Source organism: Lotus japonicus, chromosome 2 (assembly GCF_012489685.1).
Source record: "Lotus japonicus ecotype B-129 chromosome 2, LjGifu_v1.2".
Classification (NCBI taxonomy): domain Eukaryota; kingdom Viridiplantae; phylum Streptophyta; class Magnoliopsida; order Fabales; family Fabaceae; genus Lotus; species Lotus japonicus.
The window spans coordinates 1,207,719-1,221,559 of NC_080042.1; the positions used below are offsets into that span (position 1 = coordinate 1,207,719).

The window sequence follows — 13,841 nt, forward strand, 5'->3', positions numbered from 1 at the left end:
GGCTCAAAGAATACTTACAGAAAACTAACATTTACTTCACCCAAGGAGATTAGTAGGGTTTGAACCTACGACTTGTCAGGTATGAGACCTTGTCATATTACAGTAGACTAACCCTTGAAATTATAAATGAAGTTCTTTAATACACACAGACCCTACTAATCATTAATATCAACAAATTTCTCCACATATAGTGGTGATAAATGAAGACTGCTAGTGTTCTAATTGTTCAAATTTTGTGAAGTCAAAAGATTCAATCCAATCAGTAGCAGTAATATGTTGAGGAAAATTGGTGGCACATTCAGATTTTTTTTATTTTTTTATAAGCAATAAGAAATATATTGAATAGAAGTACAAGGGGTACTTCAACTCAATACAAAGAGAAAGAAGTAGATAGGAAGAGACAAGCTACAAACTAACTTGAACAAGAGCAAAGATCCTAAGGATAACGAGACTACCCCACCTAATACCTCTTTGAAAACAGACTTAACAAAATGAGCATCATTAAAACCTTAATAGAATAAAACCCCCTTGGAAAAACCTATCAAGGAAAAAGAGTGCTAATTTTGAAAAATCAAGAGAATATTTTCAAGGAGATTTTCGAAGATATCGAATAACCCACCCCAAACCCTGCTGCCAAGCCTTGCAAATGTTAAATCACCAACGAATAAGTCCATGAAAATATTTGATCAAGATTGCCCTTCAAACAAACAGCTCCTCCAAAAGACCGACCCAGAATGTAGAAAATGTGATCCCCTTCACGCCTCATGCCTACAGAATCAATGCAAAACTAAGTCTTCTAGAAATTGGAACAGGTAAGATTAGGTTGCACCCAATTCAGCTCCCATCCAATGCAATTTTCATGCTGAAACCATATAACTGAATCATTCCAAATCCTCAAAAGCCAATAAAATAAGGGGAAAAAATAAAATAATAGTAATTTTAAAGGGCTTTAGGTTATGAGTCGGATACCATTGTTGTTGACCGACATTAAGTGGCCCGAGTCATATATTGAGGAAAACAGTTGACTACATTAGGGTGTGTTTTGAGTTTTCTCCCAGTCCGCTCAGTTTCTAATTCAGGTACGACCTTGATTCTGCTCTGAAAAATTGTTAGCATTGTCACTCTTTCTCTGAATTCTAGTTGTTTGTGTGCTTGATGCTTCAACCTTATTGTATGTTAATTTTTCCAAATCTCGTTCTATGCACCCACAGAAACCCTAATTCTCTAAAAATTTCCCTTCAAATAGTGTAGGTATGTCATTTTGAATGCTTTTAATCTGCCATAGTATAAATCACTGTTGTTTCTTTTTGCTTCCAACAGTACCATCTTCACTGCACTGCACTAATGGTCGTTCTTCCAGACAAACTCATTGAGCAAGTCTTATCCTGGCTTTCGGTGAAACATCTCACGCGACTCAAGTGCGTATGCAAATCCTGGAACACCATCCGATCCTTTCCAATTCTACCTTCATCAAATTGCACTTTCGAAGATCCGCAACAGGAAACCCACACCTCTTGGTAATGTTTGATTCGGATGTCCCCTAAGGCTACCGTGGCCATGATCGCACTATCGTACACTTCCCCATCAGCTGCTTAATTCACAACCCGTCGATGTCACTTCCCCATGACCGTCGTCGCCAATGGTTGAAGAGTGATCCTTGGTTGACCCGCTACTTCACCGTCGTCGGTTCCTGCAACGGCTTGGTGTGTTTGCACGGTTATTCCCTGGGGAAAATAAGACTCGAAACGACTGGCTTCGTTTCTGGAATCCGGCCACCGGGTTATTAACTGGAAAACTAGGCTCTCATTGTATTACAGCCATATATTACAAGTTTACCTTTGGTTATGATAATTCAACCAATACTTTCAAGGTTGTGTTTTTTGATTTAGGACGCCACGATCGCATACGTCTTTTCGGTCAGAGTTTTCACCTTAGGTTGTAATGTTTGGAGAGTCCTTCAAAATTTACCTCTTTTCACTTTTTTCGGTACGATTCAGAAACCAAATAACGGAGTGAATTTAAGGGGCACACTTAACTGGTTGACATGTGATAAAAAATATTATGCTTTTGATCCCCTTCAAATTAAACAATATCTGATTCTTTCCCTTGATCTGGCAACCGAGGCATATACCCAGTTTTTGCTGCCAGATTTAGGTGATGGGCTTTTTGTTGGGGCCTTGACGGACTTCTTGTGTATTTCTTATATTTGCAAGAGAACTGGCCATTTTGTTGTGTGGCAGATGAAGGAGTTTGGGGTTGAAAACTCTTGGACTCAATTGCTGAAGATTAGCTATCAGGATCTTCTCATGGATCCCCTTAGTCATCGATTGCATCCATTGTTCCTTTACAATGGTGATACACTAATATTGGCATGTTATGCCTATGATCAAGCAATACTCTATAATATGAGGGATAATAGAGCAAAGCAAACTAGATTAGGAGATAAAGATATAGATTGGTCCTCTGGTATGGGTTATGTTGAAAGCTTGTTTTCGCCTTATGGAGAGTAATGAAGTTTTTATACTTATACACATGTTACTCATCTTAATTTATGGTAGGTTTTATTTTTGAGAGCATTGTCATTTCATATCAATTGTTTGGTCGATTGTATCCGTTGTTCCTTTACAACTTTATTTTATTTTATTTTTCAATGATTATTTATTGGTGGTTGTCATTGGACTATCTTTGGGTTGAATGAATTTGCTTTTTTGGTTTTATATTTATAGTAAATCTATTTTTTTTCAAGTAAAGAATCCTAAAGGGAGGAAACGGAAAGTCATGATCTGAGTTTCCACGATTTCCTGGAAGGCATTCTCATGGCGAATCTTAGTCATAGTGTTCTGCAATTTTTGCTTTCTTTGAAAAGTGGGTACTTAGTGGAATTGGATTGTGTTGGTTGTTTCAAGTTTTTTTTTTGAAGGTATTATGAAGGAGGACCTTTTTCAAGTCTAATTGGGCAGAGGCATGTTAAGCTTTGTTCTGACATTTTTTTTTGCTGGTGTTGACTACAGGGTTAGCAGTTTTCAGCCAGTGGTCAGCTTGAGAAAAAAAAAAGAGTGAAAGCATAGATGTGGTGATAGTTTTTCTACAAGTGGTAATATTTTCAAATGGAGCCATAACATTTAGGCCAAATAAGATTTTCTATTTTGTTATGCACAAGTGATTGAAAACGTGCATAACATTTCCTTATAAGAATCCTTGGATTGATCATCTCTTGGTTCCATTTTACTGCCATTCTTGTTGTCCAACTGCAACATAGCAGTAAGACTAATGGATGAGCCAATGGGGGCTAATCCTAGGAGCAAGACTACTTGGGAACCGGTTACTCAAAGATTGCGCAAACGATTATCGGCTTGGAAAAATAAATCCTTGTCGTTTGGAGGTAAGATCTGGCTACTTAAGAGTGTTTTGACTTCCATCCCTCTCTTCTTTCTCTCTTTCTACAAAATGCCCAAAGGTATAGCCATGCTTTATAAAAAAGATTCAGAAAAATTTCCTTTGGGGTGGTGGGGAGGATGAGAGGAAGATTGCTTGGCTAAAATGGGATAAGGTGTGTCGGGGAAAGGAGGAGGGTGGGCTAGGAATAAAAGATCTAGATGTGTTTAATCAAGCTCTGTTAAGTAAGTGGAAGTGGAGATTGTTGACGGAAACCGGTAGTCTTTGGTGAAGAGTATTAAAAGCAAAATATGGAGACCTATAAAGGGGGTTTGAAGGAGCATCAGGGAAAGGGGTTCAGGTTGGTGGGAGGATTTAAAGAATGTAGGTGGGGGAATAGATGGATGGTTTGAAGGTAACATATGTAAAAAGCTAGGGATGGGGGCTCTTCATTTTTCTGGTTAGATAAATGGACTTCGGAAGAAGCAAATTTTAAAGTGAAGTTTAGAAGACTTTTTGACATCTCAACACAAACTACTTGTGTGATCAAGGAGATGGGTGAGTGGAATGAGGGGAGATGGAGCTGGACTTTGCTTTGGAGGAGAACATTATTTGATTGGGAAGTTGAACTTAAAGAGGAGATGATGCAAATCATTAACTCAATTTCTCTTTCTCAGGGAAAATCAGATAAATGGGTTTGGAAAGGGTCAATAGATGGAGAGTTCTCAGTCAAACCAGCTTATGAATCCCAACTCACACAAGAGGACCAAGAGGACTATGAAGTCTTCAAGGAATTATGGTCAATTGCAGCTCCTTCTAAGGTGGTGGGTTTTGCTTGGAGGGTGTTATGGAATAGAATCCCAACAAGAGAGAGAATCTGAAACGGAGGAAAGTAATCCAACCAGGAATTGGATGTGTGTGTATTTTCTGCAATGAATATGAGGAAAGTCAGAATCACTTGCTTTTTTCCTGTAGATTTTCTTGGCAGATTTGGACAAGCTGCTATAGCTGACTGGGAGTATCTCTTGTTCAACATGAGGAGACAAGGAAGCATTTCAATCAACATGGCTTAACTCGTTTCTCGACTTTGAACCAAGGGTGGTGGTCAGTTTGGGTGGCATGTATTTGGACCATTTGGCTCCACAGAAATGATGTGTTATTTAATGCTAGACCTATCAGTTCTGAAAAAGTGGTAGAATTGGTGAAGTTTAGATCCTGGAAATGGCTCAAGTGTAAACAGAACAACTTTAAGGCTTCTTTTTATGAGTGGGAAACTAATCCTAGTGTTTGCTTGGGCGCTGCTATATCTTGGTAATTTTCCTACTGGTTTTTTGCTGCTGGTCCCTCTTGCCTCAGTTCTGTTAGCTGTCCTCAAAGCTGCTCGGTGTTGGTTTCTTTCCTACCTTGCCATCCTCGTGTCCTATGCTGCTTCTTGTTGGATTTTTAATGTTAGAGCAACCTTTTTGTCTCTGGCTCTACTGTGTAAGACTGTAAGGTCTTCATCACCAAGGGTTTAGGATTGGTGGATTCTTGCTTCCCTTAAGCTGCCTTTTTTTTGTTTCTCTTGTTTCATGGTTCTGATCTCTGTTTCATGTAAGGGCTGTGGGCACCCCTAGTGCCAACCTCCTATTGTATATCTATTTTAATTTTTATATATATTATTTGGCCTTTCAAAAAAAAAAATTTAGAGATGATGGATGCTTATCCAAAAAAAATTTAGAGATGATGGAAGTCTTGACCAGAAAGGTTTCTTAGACAAACTTCAGTTTAAGATGTTTGCTTAAGATATTTGATAGATCATTATTCAAGATAGTTGGATGGTAGTGTTTGGCCCAGCGTTAAGTATCAGGAAATTATGTTGTGAGGGAGGCATTTTAGATTCGATGAGCTATAATGTGCCATTATAATTACTCATCGTTAAGCTATAACAAGTATTTGTGGGATTTTAAACTAATCCAAAATTCAAAAGTAACACATTTTTTACTTTGTTCCGCTTCTATCATGATTTCAGATGTATCATAGGTTTGGATTTGACTCATCTAAAGTGAGGAAGTCGCTCTAGAGAGTAGAGAGTAGAGTAAGTCGATATAGGACTTCGATCAGAAGACAACAAAGTGATTAGCAAAGAACTAAGTGAGTATGACAGTAATAATACTCATAGGTATCAAGTCACCGATTTTATGATAGAGAATGAAAGGGTTCCAGTGTCCGCAAGATGAATGAGAAAAGGTTTAGTTTTCTTTTCGATTTATAAAGAACAAGCAATATGGATGATTAAAAGAGAATGAAGTGATGTCCAATGTGCAACAAGATGAGCGTGAAGTCTAAATTCTGTCAGAAGTGTGGAAATCTTATTGTCCTCCATGGATGCCCTTGCCTCAGCATTTCCCCTACATAAAAACAATTACATGCAAACAATACAAAATAGGAATAACATATTAAATCAGAAGACCTGTCTAAAATGAAAGATGAATCCATCAATAACTAAAGATCACATGCATGATGAATTCAGGGAGTTTATTTTTCTGCATTTTATAATATGCTCAGGGGTGTATATGTTTCTTTACATATTTACTAGTGTTATTAATTAGGGGCTTAATTACAACTTTGGTCCCCGACGTTTACCAATGCCACGATTTTGGTCCCTCACCTAATTTAATTACATGGATGGTCCCCGACGCTGTAGGTTGCGTGCAACGTTAGTCCTACCGTTTATTTCTTAATGGAGGAGGCTTACATGGACGTCTAGTTGGAGAGAAAAAGGAGATCTGAGGAGAGAGGGGAGCACGTGAGTATCACGTGAACTCACGTGAACCTTATATGAACCCATTATACCCAAATCTGAAACCCTAGGGATCTAAATCGCGTTACCTTCTTCGTTCCAGGGAGGTCAGGGGTTTGGGTATAATGGGTTCAGATAAGGGTCACGTGATACTCACGTGCTTCCCTCTCTCCTCATACCTCATTTCTCTCTCCAATTGGACGTCCACGTAAGTCTCCTCCATTAAGAAATAAACGGTAGGACTAACGTTGCACACGACCTACAACGTCGGGGACCATCCATGTAATTAAATTAGGTGGGGGACCAAAATTGTGGCATTGGTAAACGTCGGGGACCAAAGTTGCAATTAAGCCTTAATTAGGGTTAAGCATCATATTAGTTCATGTCTTTGTGTTTTCGTCTGAGATCCCTCGCTGAAAAAATTATTGTAAATGGTCCTCATCTTTGAAATTTTTTTGAGGCGGATCTCGCCGGAGGTTGGAGCTCCGACGATGGTTTAATGCCATGCATGCTTACTGGATTTATTGAGGTGGCGTGGATTAAAAAAAATAAAATAAAATTACGCATCATAAAATTAAATTAAAAACTCAAATTAACCCCAATTCTAGATCTCTAATTCACAAACACCAAATCCCAATTCCAAACCCAAATCAAACACAATTCCTAATCTGATTCTTCTATCTTTCATTGGAGGCAAGGAGAAAAATCAGATGCAGTAGCAGCAAAGGGAAAAGGGGAGAAGAAATTGCCATCTCCAGAGAGATTATCAGCAATTGCAGATCTCATAGTGTCGGAAAAAAGGGAGAAGAAATTGGGGGTTTTGTTGTTGCAGATCAGAAGCTGGAAGAGGGCGATCTTGGACCGGTGCTTGAAGCAGGAAGAGGGCGATCTTGGACCGGTGTTAATCGATTTAACCCGAAAAGTTACTTTTTGCAGTTGATGTCGGATGAGAAAACTTCCTTCTGAAGAAAGATTGGAAACATCGAAAGAAATGGGTGCACACGTGTGGAATCTTCGTTTGAAGCTCCGAATAGAAAAAGTCTTCATCTACAGTTCGTTTTGAGGTTCTTGAGTTATCAGGAACTCGGTTTCGGCAAACTTCCGAGAATTGAAATCAATCGTTCGTACAGTCCAGGGTTTCGTGTCGAAACACTGGTCATGGAAAGGAATAAGATAAATTCTTATATTCCTCTGAAGATTTTTGAATTTCGCTTCTACAGTGCTTTGATGACCCGGATTTATATGATGTTTTTAGGGTTTTTCCTTGCTAGTCTTGAGTCTTTTTGTTGAGTCTCATTTAGTGTTTCATGCATTCTCATGCATTTTTTATATCTTTATTTGTGTTTTTGCTTCACTTAGGTAATTTCATAGTTTATTAGGGACTTTAGTTGCATTTTAGGTTAGTTTAAGAGGTTATTGAAAGTTCCACTTGTTTTGAGGGCCTTTGTGCAAAACAGACCTTTAAGTTTCAGGATATTTTCCAAGCTTGTTCATCAAGGTTTCAGGTTGAATCAGCTAAAGAGGGAAGGTCTAGAGGCTTGGAGAATTGAATGGAGACTTAAAGAGGTTTAAAGAGGAGTAAAGAGGAAGTTAAAAGGGTTTTCCAGCGTGTTTAGAGCGCCTAGGCGCCAATTGCTATTTCTAGGATTTTGGAATTGACGCCTACGCATGCTTAATTGGCGCCTAGCCTAGGCGCCAATTGCCTTCCAGAGGCTGTGTTTTTTAGTGGAATTGGCGCTCAGGCGTGCTTAATTGGCGCCTGAGCGCCCAGACTCGTTTTTTTTGCCTATAAATAGGTTTTTAGTGGTTTTCTTTTGTAATCTTGGATATTCATTCCATTTTTAAATAAATTTAGAGGGAGAGGAATATCTAGAAGAGTGAGAGAAGTTTTCCAAGCTTGTAATTCAGGTTCATAGCCATGCTTGGCTAAATTCTCTTCTTATGCTTTGGTTTTCATGTTAGACTTTTCATATTTGAGTTATAATCTTAAGTTCTTTCCCACATAATCTTCTTCTTTCCTTGAATCCCATTTTCTGAATTTCAATCTAAGCTTGTATGCATGCTTGCTTTATGCTTTTCTATAATCAGAACGGAAGTTTGTTATAGATTAGGGAACCGATTTGGGATTACCCCTTCTATCTTGGCTACTAGGAATAGAGGAAGGGTTGGAGTTCGTTGGCCTGAATTTGCATGATCTAAAACCTCATATAAATGACTAAGTACACAAGGAATTGAGCTTAGCTTTTAGTATGGGAGAATTGCATATGTGAGGAATAAATAAGTGAGTAACTAGGCTATAGCATCAAGGAGAGATTCATGAGTTCATGTGCTTAGAATGATGTGCTTGAATTGACTAGTTGAACAAGAACCCAAAGTATCTTTCTTTTCTCAGTTGTCTTTTTATTTTCCTTTTTCCTTAATACTGCTTCAACATATGTTTATCTCAATAAAACAAACCTTTATACTCAAGGCTTAAACCGAATCTATTCACTCACAATCCCTGTGGTTCGATATTTAAAACCGCGTGGGTTCGTACACTTGCGGATTTACCAACAAGTTTTTGGCGTCGTTGACGGGGATTGTTTGTGATTTTTGGTTTGAGTTACGAGTGTGAAGTATAGTCTACCTAAGACTATAACTTAGGGCAGAATGGGAGACAACCCATGTTTTTTTTCTTCCTGTTTTACGTTTTTTTTCTTTTGTTAGTTTTTTTAGGAAATAAAAGTGGAAAACACTTGGAAGCACTCAATCACTTGGAAGGAGGTTCTTTTCTTACTCTGAGTTTAGTTCATGCATTCTTGTATATTTTTCTTTTGTAGCTTTTTGTTTTTGTTTATCCTTTTTGATCATGCATAAGAGTCTTTTATACCTTGGTCTCTAGTCCTTATACTCAAATGACATGTTCCCAAGTCTTGCTCACTCACATGATGGTGGTTTTGAAAATATTTTTAAGTGGATACATTGTGTTGTTTTTGGGGGAGTGATTGTATGTTTAGGAAAGAGAGGAGGAGACTTCGGTCTTCTAAGTGTTGTCTTGAGGATAAAGTTGAAGTGAGTCCACAAGGGTCATTTTTTGATCCTTCACTATATAATTTCCCTGGAGGATCCTGACTCACTTGCACTTCTTGGTTCTGTGTTTCATTTTGTGCAACCTTGAGAGTAGCTCTATGAGATTTGCATTTTTGAGACTGGTAGGTTTTCTTGGACGTCAGAATTTGTTTTATAACATCTTTTTCCCTAGTCGACCCTTTTGAGCCTTATGGAGATTCTATTGTGATGTAGGAGCTTTTTAGGATATTTTTAGTATTTTAGTAATTTTATTTATTTGTGGTTAGGATCTTTTTATTCTCTGAATAGGGTCTTTTAATTTGTATATTTTATTAACTTTTGATTAAGATATTTTTATTTTCATATTAGGATCTTTTTATTTTCAGAATAGGATATTTTTATTTTAGAATAAAATATTTTTAGTTTCATTAGGGTTTTCCTATTTCTCTATTTAAGCAGTTGTAAGGCATGAGCCATAGTAAGTTTTTGATTATTAAAAAAAGGAGATTTCTCTCAAACTCTGGTGGATTACAGTTTATCAACTCTGGTGGATTCCAGATTATTTTCTAGGGTTTTAGCGCTGGCTATCTCCCTTTCTGGTGGATTCCAGAAGCCTTTTGTTTTAGGATTTGTGCTTGCAATCCTAGTACGACTTCCGCTGTATCAAGTGGTATCAGAGCAGACTTTCTCCTGTCTCTTTTCTTTGCTTGATCAACCATGGAAGATCAACCAGTGACCAAAGCAGACCTGAAGGATGTTACCGCAGCTCTTATCGTGGCCCTAACTGCTATGACACAACAGATGACACAACAGATGACGCAACAGATGGCGACGTTCACGACGGCTATAACGGCGCAGATCAATAATACCAACAATCGTTACCGGCGACGAGACAAGAGAGGGAAACCACATAGGTTTCCGTGCGACCACAACAACAATCGTTCCGCTATATACTTACCTTCCCAATCCTTACCTTCACCATCCGTATCTCATCCTTATTACCAAGTTTAGTACCCAACCTCTAAAACCATCGAAACTCCACACCACCAACCTGCAACACCCAACCTTATCAATCCTTATCCCAACATATCACTGACTGCAGATCCAATTTCCTTGCCACAACCCCTACCAAAACTCGCATCAAATTCATGTCCACCTGCGGTGCACGCAACTTCTTTGGAATCGGATTCTCAAATTTCGTTTGCGCCATCCTCTGTTGTTGGCCTGGAAGACGAGACAAAAACATTGATGGATGATTTGTGCAGCGAGAGCACACCAACAAACGGTTCTCTTCTATATAGATCTAATGACATCTTAGAGGTTGTACCCCATGTTATATCTGAGGCAGAGATCTCTGTCAATTTGGGCATCGAGGCAGTATTCACACCTTACAATCCAACACTTATGGTTGTGCCTCAGGTTCAATTTGTCCTTATTCCCAAGTTTGCACCCCATATGTTTGGTAATATGCGTGAGCAAGAGGAAGTGCAATCCAACTTGTCTAACTCGTAATTCAGAAAATTGATTCCATGCCACTGGAAGTTGTTTCAATCATTGCTTATTCATCCAGAAAACACACTCTTTCAATTTCATGGTATTCGGTGAAAACAATTTGATCCTGGCATCAACAAAATGGACGCTAGTGTTTCAAAACAGGAGTCTCCACACTCTTTTCCATGTGCTTTTATTAGATTTTCAACACTCACTCTCCTTGGTTTAATTTGAAAGCCTTTTGATCCTGGTATTTTGAGGCAGCTGAAGTCCTTTATCGTGATGAGAACTCGGGGTCGAGTTCTTCACAAGAAGAGGAGACTAATGTAGGAGCTTTTTAGGATATTTTTAGTATTTTAGTAATTTTATTTATTTGTGGTTAGGATCTTTTTATTCTGTGAATGGGGTCTTTTAATTTGTGTATTTTATTAACTTTTGATTATGATCTTTTTATTTTCATATTAGGATCTTTTTATTTTCAGAATATGATCTTTTTATTTTAGAATAGAATATTTTTAGTTTCATTAGGGTTTTCCTATTTCTCTATTTAAGCAGTTGTAAGGCATGAGCCATAGTAAGTTTTTGATTATTAAAAAAAGGAGATTTCTCTCAAACTCTGGTGGATTCCAGTTTATCAACTCTGGTGGATTCCAGATTATTTTCTAGGGTTTTAGCGCTGGCTATCTCCCTTTCTAGTGGATTTCAGAAGCCTTTTCTTTTAGGATTTGTGCTTGCAATCCTAGTATGACTTCCGCTGTATCATATTGTTACTTTGTTTATTAGGCTGGATGAATGGTAGGATTCAATGGGGAGTTATGGTCCTTAAATATTAATGGAGCTAGTTTATGAAAAGTGCAATTGTCTCTTGCCCCAAAGAAAAAAATTGAAAAAATTGAAAAGAGAAAATGAACTCCATGGGGTGGATGGAGTTCCAAAAAAATCAAAAGGAAAAAATGAATTTCATGGTATGGGTGGAGTTCCAAAAAAAAAAATCTGAAATAAAAGGGGGTTAAGAGACTTGTGTGCTAAGTATCAATAGCTTGAAAGCTCCGGAATTCCAAATAGGACCACACTCAAACTTTGTGCAGCAACCTTAGTCTTCGTTAGGGACCACCTACCTTGTGCTTTACCTAGCCAACATCATAACCCTTTTGAAGTCTCATTGAATAATGCATTGTCAACTTTAGTTGCTCTTGAGTGAATGATTCTCATAACCTATGAACTTGCTTGTGTGCTCAGTGCACCAAACAATTGTCTTATGCTAGGATGTTAGCTCTAAATTCTTCTCATAGTGGACTCTAATTCCTCTTTGTCTAAAAGTTGCACGAAGTTGATTGTTGAATCTTTCTCTTAGAACTAACTGCATTTACTTGATCCCCCGATTTTCTAAAAATGTATCTTTCTTTTGACATGTGTGTTGGGAGTAATTCTTTGTGCTTGAGGGCAAGCTAATCTTAGTGACGCTCGAGGGCGAGCTGTCATTGAGTATAGTGGTGTGATGACCCGGATTTATATGACGTTTTTAGGGTTTTTCCTTGCTAGTTTTGTGTCTTTTTGTTGAGTCTTGTAAATTCAGGTTCCCTCTGATCCGATTGTCCTGCACGATGCTGGGACGAGAGGTTCGACAACTGCTTTACAGTAAAACAAAACTTAACAGCAGAAACAATAACACACAGTAATTGTTAACCCAGTTCAGTGAAAACTTTCACCTACGTCTGGAGGGTTTGCACCCAAAGAAAGGAAATCCACTATCTCAAAATTCAGGAATTACAGACACTCATGAACAACTCAGTTCATAGTTCACTTCCTAATCTACCCAGTGTATTTCTACTTAGAATCTCAACCTAAGTATGAGAGCCCCTCTCACTTTCTCTCAATCACTGCCACAGTGATTGGTTAACACAATAAACAAGTAGAGTTTGAACGCAATCAAACACACAGAATCTCTCTTTGCTTTATAGAATCAGTGAGCAAAGACAGATTCACAACCAACAAAGGACAAAGCACAATTAACAAATCCTAAAACACTCGATCTCTCTCTATCAGCTTTTTTTTCTTCATGTTTTAGGTCTTCATCCTTTTATAGACTTCAGCAGCGGTAGCATGGGCTTTAGGGTTGGCACGCGCTGAAGAAACAGATTGCAGTAACAGCAATTCAAAACGCAATCTTGAGAGATTCGGTTTCTTATTGCACAAGTAAAGATAGAAACCAATCTTTTAATAAAGATTGTTTCAACAAATAACAACCCAACAAATAAACCCTTCTGGAATAGCTACTTGCTCCTCAAGTAACTCAAAAACATATCTTCAGCAAATCTTCAGAGGGCCCACAACAGAAACACAAGCTGAGAACTGATGCCCTAGCTTCACGAGATCAGATGCCACGGCATCTGCTTCGACAATCGGTTGTTTTGACAAAATGCATGACAACATGTTCCAACAATCTCCCCCTTTGTCAAATTTTGTCTAAAACAACTCACAATCAGAGAGGATAAAAACTAGAGAGACAATTCTCCCCTTTAGTCAGATCTCCCCCTCAACTGATGCAACTACACAACCAACTACCATTCTTCAGAAGACATAGTTGGAACAAAAATACTCACAAACACAAAACCAAAAGTACAAACAGCCTAAGCACATGATGACACCAAGATAGAACAGCTTGAACACCATAGTATCAAAAATACTACCATCAGAAGCTGGCAGCAACTGATCAGAAGTACTACTATCAGATGTAACGTTTTGGAAATAACGTTTCAGAAATACTGCCTTCAGAAGTTGGCAACACATAAGCTGTCAGAAATACTACTAATCAGATGCATCGTTTCAGAACTACTGCTATCAGAAGTTAGCAACACATAGGCTATCAGAAATACTGCCAACAGAAACTGCCTCTTGAAACAAACATAGCCATGATCTTGAACTTGTCTTCAAATTAAACAAACAAAAGCTAACACTATCAGAGCTAACACGATCAGAAGCAACTTCACAGTAGAAACAAAAAACATTACAGCAGATAGAATCTTCAATCCAACTAACTACTCCCCCTTTTTAGCACAAATTTGCAAAGGGTGCATCCAAAAAAAAAAGAAAATAGCACAAGATCAGAGCAAACTAGTCTTCAGAACTTGACTTCTCTCCATAC

General features: G+C 38.2%; 1 long non-coding RNA gene across 1 annotated transcript; it reads left to right on the forward strand.

Annotated features, from left to right (window-relative positions):
- Nucleotides 1-703: 703 nt before the first annotated feature.
- LOC130737368 (uncharacterized) lies at nt 704-1,888 on the forward strand. The gene is made up of 2 exons (XR_009018630.1): nt 704-1,079; nt 1,321-1,888. It is a non-coding gene; the product is annotated as an uncharacterized LOC130737368 (long non-coding RNA).
- Nucleotides 1,889-13,841: the final 11,953 nt, after the last annotated feature.